Here is a 7054-nt window from a genome sequence, read left to right as displayed (position 1 = left end):
AGCAATTGGACGGAACCCACGTGGTGTTACATGTTCCAAATGACGCTTGTTGGGGCAGCCAGAGCGTGGTTCGACCGTCTACCGGTCCACCACATCTACGATTGGGCAGACTTCCAGCAAAAGTTCAGCCAACACTTCAGTCAACAAAGAAAGTATACCGAAGAGCAATGGACGATCCTCAACTGCATCCGAGAGGAAGATTAGTCTTTACTAGACTTCATCTCGCGCTTCAATTCAAAGAAGCTAAGTCTGGGCACTATTAGCGAAGATCTTGTCCGCGCTGCTTTCATCCAGGGCGCGAAAGACCCAGAGCTCATCCGCACCTTAACGGGTAAAGATGGCATGCCATCCACGTGGGATGCCATCATGACAGCAGCTAAACGCTTCGCGGAAACGGAAAAGCAACTGGGTAGAGATCTTCCCCAGAGCACAAACCTCTACACTCAAAAAACAAGAGAAAATAACGTCCTTACCGCCCGACAAAACAAAAAAAGGAAGCTTGGTATTTGGCAGTCAAGGGTAAACTGACACCTCATCCGGCTCGCACCCTCGGTTAGGCGGAAGGGATAACATGCAGTCGTCGAACCGGAACTCCAGATGGACGCCAATCACCAAAAGCGTCACCGAAATATTTGCCACCGAGAGGCTCCCATGGCCAAAGGCTCCAATAATCGGACAGCGTCCAAACGCTGATCAAAGCAAATCCTGTGACTTCCACAGGACAAAAGTCCACACCACGGAGGAATGCGTAGCCTTGAAGGACGTCGTCGAAGCATTCGTCAGAAATGGGAAACTCACTCACCACGTGGCGTAATGGACGCTAAGCAGGCTAATGCGTGTAGAACCCCAGTTGGGGAAAACACGGATGAAACTGCAGCCTCAATGTTAGAGACTACATACTGCGTAAACAACGAGATTCCGAACCAGGTGCATATCGGCTCGAAAGGCTCGATGACACCCCCATCCCAAGAACATGGAAGGGAGCTCAATTACACAGGCTGCATGTAGATCAATTCCAAACTTGTAAAGAAAAGGCCTAGAGCCACTTCTAATGGAAATGATTCTCCAAATCACATTGACGCTGATGGTCTTACATTTATACTTATGATCTGACCACACTGATATGCCGGTATTCACCGCATAAATAAGTGGGGAAGTAAGTCGTTGCGTGTGGAAGGCGGCAAAACCCGCATAAACACAAAAAACGGTAAAAATTTCTAAGGAAAAGATGAGGAAAACCTTCACGCATGTCAGTTATAGGTGAAGTTTGGTCATCCCACTAAATGAAAGTGACGGTCCTACCCGCACAATCATGATAGAGGAAACTGAACATTAACCTATTGACAACCACGGGTCGAAAGGTTAACTTATTCAAAACACTTAGAAAATTTCTGAAAAGATGAGGAAAACCTTCACGCAAGTCAGTTATAGGTGAAGTTTGGTCATCCCACTAAATGAAAGTGACGGTCCTACCCGCACAATCATGATAGAGGAAACTGAACATTAACCTATTGACAACCACGCGTCGAAATGTTAACTTATTCAAAACTACTGGTATGCCGGTATTCACTGCATAAATAAGTGGGGAAGTAAGTCGTTGCGTGTGGAAGGCGGCAAAACCCGCATAAACACAAAAAACGGCAAAAATTTCTAAGGAAAAGATGAGGAAAACCTTCACGCAGGTCAGTTATAGGTGAAGTTTGGTCATCCCACTAAATGAAAGTGACGGTCCTACCCGCACAATCATGATAGAGGAAACTGAACACTAACCTATTGACAACCGCGCGTCGAAAGGTTAACTTATTCAAAACACTTAGAAAATTTCTAAAAAGATGAGGAAAACCTTCACGCAGGTCAGTTATAGGTGAAGTTTGGCCATCCCACTAAATGAAAGTGACGGTCCTACCCGCACAATCATGATAGAGGAAACTGAACACTAACCTATTGACAACCACGCGTCGAAAGGTTAACTTATTCAAAACTACTCAAGAAATTGCTAAGTTAAACTAAAATATGCGTGAAACAAAGATTCAAAAATAAGAGGGAATATACCCCCTTACCTTGGTAACCAAGAAACCGTAAGACAAGTGCGGGTACAGTGTCAAGGCGAAACCCTTCACATACTTAGCACCTGCAGGGAATTGAAGCCAAGAATACATTGGTAACCAAGAAACCGTAAGACAAGTGCGGGTACAGTGTCAAGGCGAAACCCTTCACATACTTAGCACCTGCAGGGAATTGAAGCCAAGAATACCTTGGAAGTCAAGTAACTATAAGACGAGTGCGGGTACAGTGTCAAGGCGAAACCCTTCACATACTTAGCACTTGCAGGGAATTAAAACCAAGAAGGATCTTCTGGGCCATGCTTGTGGAAAGGGAAATAACATCCCCGCATAGCGGGAACGTTGAGAACTAGATTGTTTGAAGCTCCAAGATGGAATTGGTTGTTTAACATAATTGATCACTATGTCTAAAACTACCAAAACCTCGTGGAGAATCTACACAAGTGAAACTCAACGCTCCTGACTTGCGAGGAAGTTACACACCTACCCGCATCATACCCAAAGATCAAGCAGAAAAGTCGGGAATTTCTGCACGTGACATTAGGGAAACCGCGGGAAGAATCCCCATGGAAAACCTTAAAACTAAAAACCCTTTTCAAAACCCCTTGCTTAAGTCCAAAAGTTCACCTCACTTATTAACAATTCATGAGAAGAACATTGGACTGGGAGGACTTGAAGAGGTAGGTCCCAGCAGGGCCCAGTTGGACCCGCAAGACTCACTTTGAAGAGGGACGTCTGCGCAAAGACCAACTGGTTCCGCAGGACCCACCATGCTCAGAGAGATGAAGACCTTACGCGCAGTACGCCAGCTGTTCCCGCAGGAAAAGCCTCCCAATGGTGAAGTACCCCGCCTGTTCCCGCAGCTGCGGATACAAGCCATCAGGGAAGGCTACCCGCACTAATAGCAAGGCTACACGCACAAGGCACTAACTCTCAATAATTCAGTAATGTCACCTGAAGAAGGAATGAGCAAGGCGGGAATACTCCCGCCCAAATGAGCCAGTCCGTACGCTTCTGGAGGATCTTTTGTACTATACCTGCCAAGGTATGGACAAAAAAGACAAGATCTGACCAAAGCAGCCCATGAACCAATCACAGGGTGACAGCTCACTGACAACAGTACGACGAGGAGCACGCACTAGTACAAAATGTCACTACCAGCCGCTGCCTACTCACCAACCCTTGTTGTGGCACGTACATAGCCTGCAGTTGGTGGAAAAGGAATAGTACACAGCCGGCCATGTCACTATCAGCCGCTGCCTACCCACCAACCACCAGCATGGCACGTGCGTAGCCCACAGTTGGTAGAAAAGGAATATTATACAGCTGGTTGTACCTGCTTGGAAACCTACCTTCGGCTATAAATACTCCAACACCTTGGAACGGTATCATATACTATCTTATACCATCACATATCTTATTTGCTCTAGCTATTTCTCTTAATATACATTTATATTCAGAGCAATCTAGTCTGATTCTCACGCCGGAGGGTGGTCACAAGGAGGTACCCCCCCTTCTCAGTGACGAGCTCACGGTGTCTGTTTTGCAGGTCATCAGAAGAATAACCATCTTTGCCGGACCTAACCCTCGTGGGAAACATCTACTTGACCCTAAGATTATCCGTAATCTACCGGGGTAACTTAGTGTTTCTTCAACAGTAAATTTGTAAAAGGTAGATTTATAATGAGTAGATATTCGCGTAGAAGGAACAATGTTTGATATTGTTGAAATATATGCGTATTTTCAATTTAATATCAAGCATCAAGTGTATGGGTGTCTAATTATAAATGTGTTTGTAACTTTAGGTATTGCTTTTCTTTTCATGTCGAGATGCCGATCTTATTTGTTGACAGGCTTTAATAAGTTTTGACTATTGGATTAGATTCGTGTTGGCTTAGTTTTAAAGGGCACGAATTAAAAGCGGGGAAAAAGCTTCTTTGAGTGTGAGTCTTTTATCTCATTTGTCGATGTCTTCGTCTTCTTCAATGGGATCTGGATTAGCTCCGCTTTTTATTGTATTTTGTATGTTATTTTCAAGCTGATAATGGTTGTTTTGTTTTCTCATAATCGTTTTGATTTATACGTCTTGTTGTATGTTACAACTCTTTATGATCTCACCACATTGGTAGCGATTTAGAATAGAGATTAATCATAGATTCGTTATTAGATCTGTAAGATGTTGGTATTTCTTTCTTCTTGTATTCGCTCTTATTAAATTCGTATTTCGCAAAAGATATTCAATTGATTAGAATACATAAAATTTACAATTCAAAAAATCTTATTGAAACTAAAAACACAACATTAAAAATAAAAAAAAATCAAGCTAGTTGTAGCGAAATCCTAATAAAAACATACATTTTCTAATTATAATATGGAATTCTCTAGCACGGTAACACCCAGCATACCCGTTTATCCCACATCAAGATTCAAGAAAAGCCCCCTTTTGACATGTTAATCCCAAATTGAAAAAAGAAAAAAAGAAAAAAAGAAAAAAAAACGTTAGAAGCAACATAAAAATAACTAGTTCAAATCCGAAAGATAAATAAACAAAATACCCATTTGAACCCACGTTAGAAAATGACCCGTTCTTACTCGCGCCAGATATGTAACCGCCTTTACCCGTAATAAAACTAACCAGTTTTAACCCACATCAGGAATAGCCGCTTTTGACCCATTAACCATTCTTCAACTATTACTCGTTTGACACGTTTTAAAATATAATCTTTTTCTAGCTACATAAAAAGAATTACCCGTTCAAACCTATGTTATTAATGACCCGTTTTGTTTTGTGTAACAGAAATAAACATGTTTACCCACATAAAAAGAAATGAAAAATCTCTAACCCGCACCGACAATAACCCGCTTCAGACACGTTAACCATCATTTTGTTTTCCTATGTTTTGTAAACATTTGACATTTCGAACGTTAACTAAACACCTGCGCAAAGACTCAAACACCTTGGCGCACATATTTCAAACCTACGCCCAATCGAAACAATTATCCAAGGGAAAGCAGCTTCATGGGCAGCTCATCACCTCTGGATATCCATCTTCCACTTATCTCACAAACCACCTGTTGTCTATGTATGCAAGATGTGACCAAATTGGATATGCCCACAAGGTGTTCGATGAAATGCCTCAACGAAACTTGGTTTCTTGGACTGCTATGATTTCTTCGTTTTCTCAGAATTCCGAGTTCTCGAAAGCAATTACCACATTTTGCCTGATGCGGGTTTCCGGTGAAAGCCCGAATCAGTTTGCCTTTTCCAGTGTGATTCAAGCTTGTTCGGTTCTTAAATCGATTGAAACCGGGAAGCAAATGCATAGTCTTGCTCTTAAATTCGGGTTTAGCTATGAACTGTTTGTTGGTAGTAACTAAGCGGACATGTATTCGAAGTGCGGGTTGATGGTTGAGGCTTGTATGGTGTTTGGAGAGATGCCATCTAAGGATGAAGTTTCATGGAATTCGATGATTGACGGGTATGGGAAAAACGGTTATTATGAAGAAGCGTTGGCGGCTTTTAGAAACATGCTTGATGAAGATGTTACAGTTGACCAATATCTGCTTTGCAGTGCACTTTCTGCTTGTGGATCTTTTAGAGCAAATAACATTGGAAGATTTCTTCATACATTTGTGATCAAATTAGGGTTTGAACCGCATGTTTTTGTAAGCAATGCACTTACGGACATGTACTGTAAATCAGGAGACACGGATAGCGGTTCAAGATTGATTGAAATGGACTCTCATGCACTAATATCGTTTCTTATACTTCTTTGATTGATGGGTACGTTGAATCTGATCAAATTGAGAAGGCGTTGCATGTTTTTGTCAAGTTGAAAAGACAAAGAATTGAACCTAATGAGTTCACGTTTTCTAGCTTAATCAAGGCGTGTGCTAATCAAGCTTTACTTGAGCAAGGTTCTCAGTTTCATGCACTAGTGTTAAAGTACAAGCTTGATCAAGATCCTTTTGTATCATCCACCATTGTTGATATGTATGGGAAATGTGGTTTGCTTGATCATTCAACTCAAGCGTTCAAAATGATTCATAAAGCAAACGAGTATTCATGGAATTCGTTAATCGGTGTCTTTGCTCATCATGGTCTAGGTCACGAAGCAATAGACGTGTTCAATAAGATGGTGATTCAAAACTTGAAACCAAACGCAGTAACGTTTATCAATCTTTTAAACGCGTGCAGTCATTCAGGGTTAGTAACAGAAGGTTTAAGTTACCTCAATTCGATGGAACATAATTATGGTATAAAACCGAGATCAGAACATTACTCTTGTGTTATCGACTTATTGGGCCGAGCGGGTAGGCTTGAAGAAGCTGAAATATTTATTTCCAAAATGCCCTTTGAGCCGAACGCGTATGCTTGGTGTTCGTTTCTTGCAGCTTGTAGAAAACATGGTGATAACGAAAGGGGAAAGCTTGCAGCTGAAAGTCTAGCAAAAGTTGACCCGGAAAACAGTGGGGCCCACGTGTTACTTTCCAATATCTATGCAAAAGAACAACAATGGGAAGATGTAAGGAGTGTTAGAAAGATGATGAAAGATGAAAATGTGAAGAAATTACCTGGTTATAGTTGGGTTGATGTTGATAATAAAGTTCATGTTTTTGGAGCTGAAGATTGGTGTCATCCACATAAGAAAGAAATCGACTTAAAACTTGATAGTTTGTTGGGAAAGATAATTGAAGCGGGATATGTTCCTGATATTGAGTCGGTCCCACTTGATTTGGATGGTGATATGAAGGTGAAGATTCTTCATAGGCATAGTGAGAGGATGGCTATAGCGTATGCGCTTATACGTTTGCCTGTTGGGAAACCGATTATTGTTAAGAAAAATATTAGGGTTTGTGTTGATTGTCATTCTGCAATCAAGTTGATCTCCAAAGTTGAGGGGAGAAAGATTATTTTAAGAGATAATAGTAGGTTTCATCACTTTGTTGATGGATCATGTTCTTGTAATGATTTTTGGTAAGTTATGTTT

The 7054-nt window shown here is 41.5% G+C and overlaps 1 pseudogene; it reads left to right on the top strand.

The window, feature by feature from the left end:
• Nucleotides 1–4958: 4958 nt before the first annotated feature.
• LOC143555715 (pentatricopeptide repeat-containing protein At4g14850 pseudogene) lies at nucleotides 4959–7054 on the top strand (annotated as a pseudogene).

The sequence above is a fragment of the Bidens hawaiensis genome, unplaced genomic scaffold (assembly GCF_021521415.1).
Source record: "Bidens hawaiensis isolate Kalapana, Puna unplaced genomic scaffold, B.hawaiensis_p1.1 tig00018272_1, whole genome shotgun sequence".
NCBI classification, from domain to species: Eukaryota; Viridiplantae; Streptophyta; class Magnoliopsida; order Asterales; family Asteraceae; genus Bidens; species Bidens hawaiensis.
This window is presented reverse-complemented; position numbering and strand designations above follow the sequence as displayed.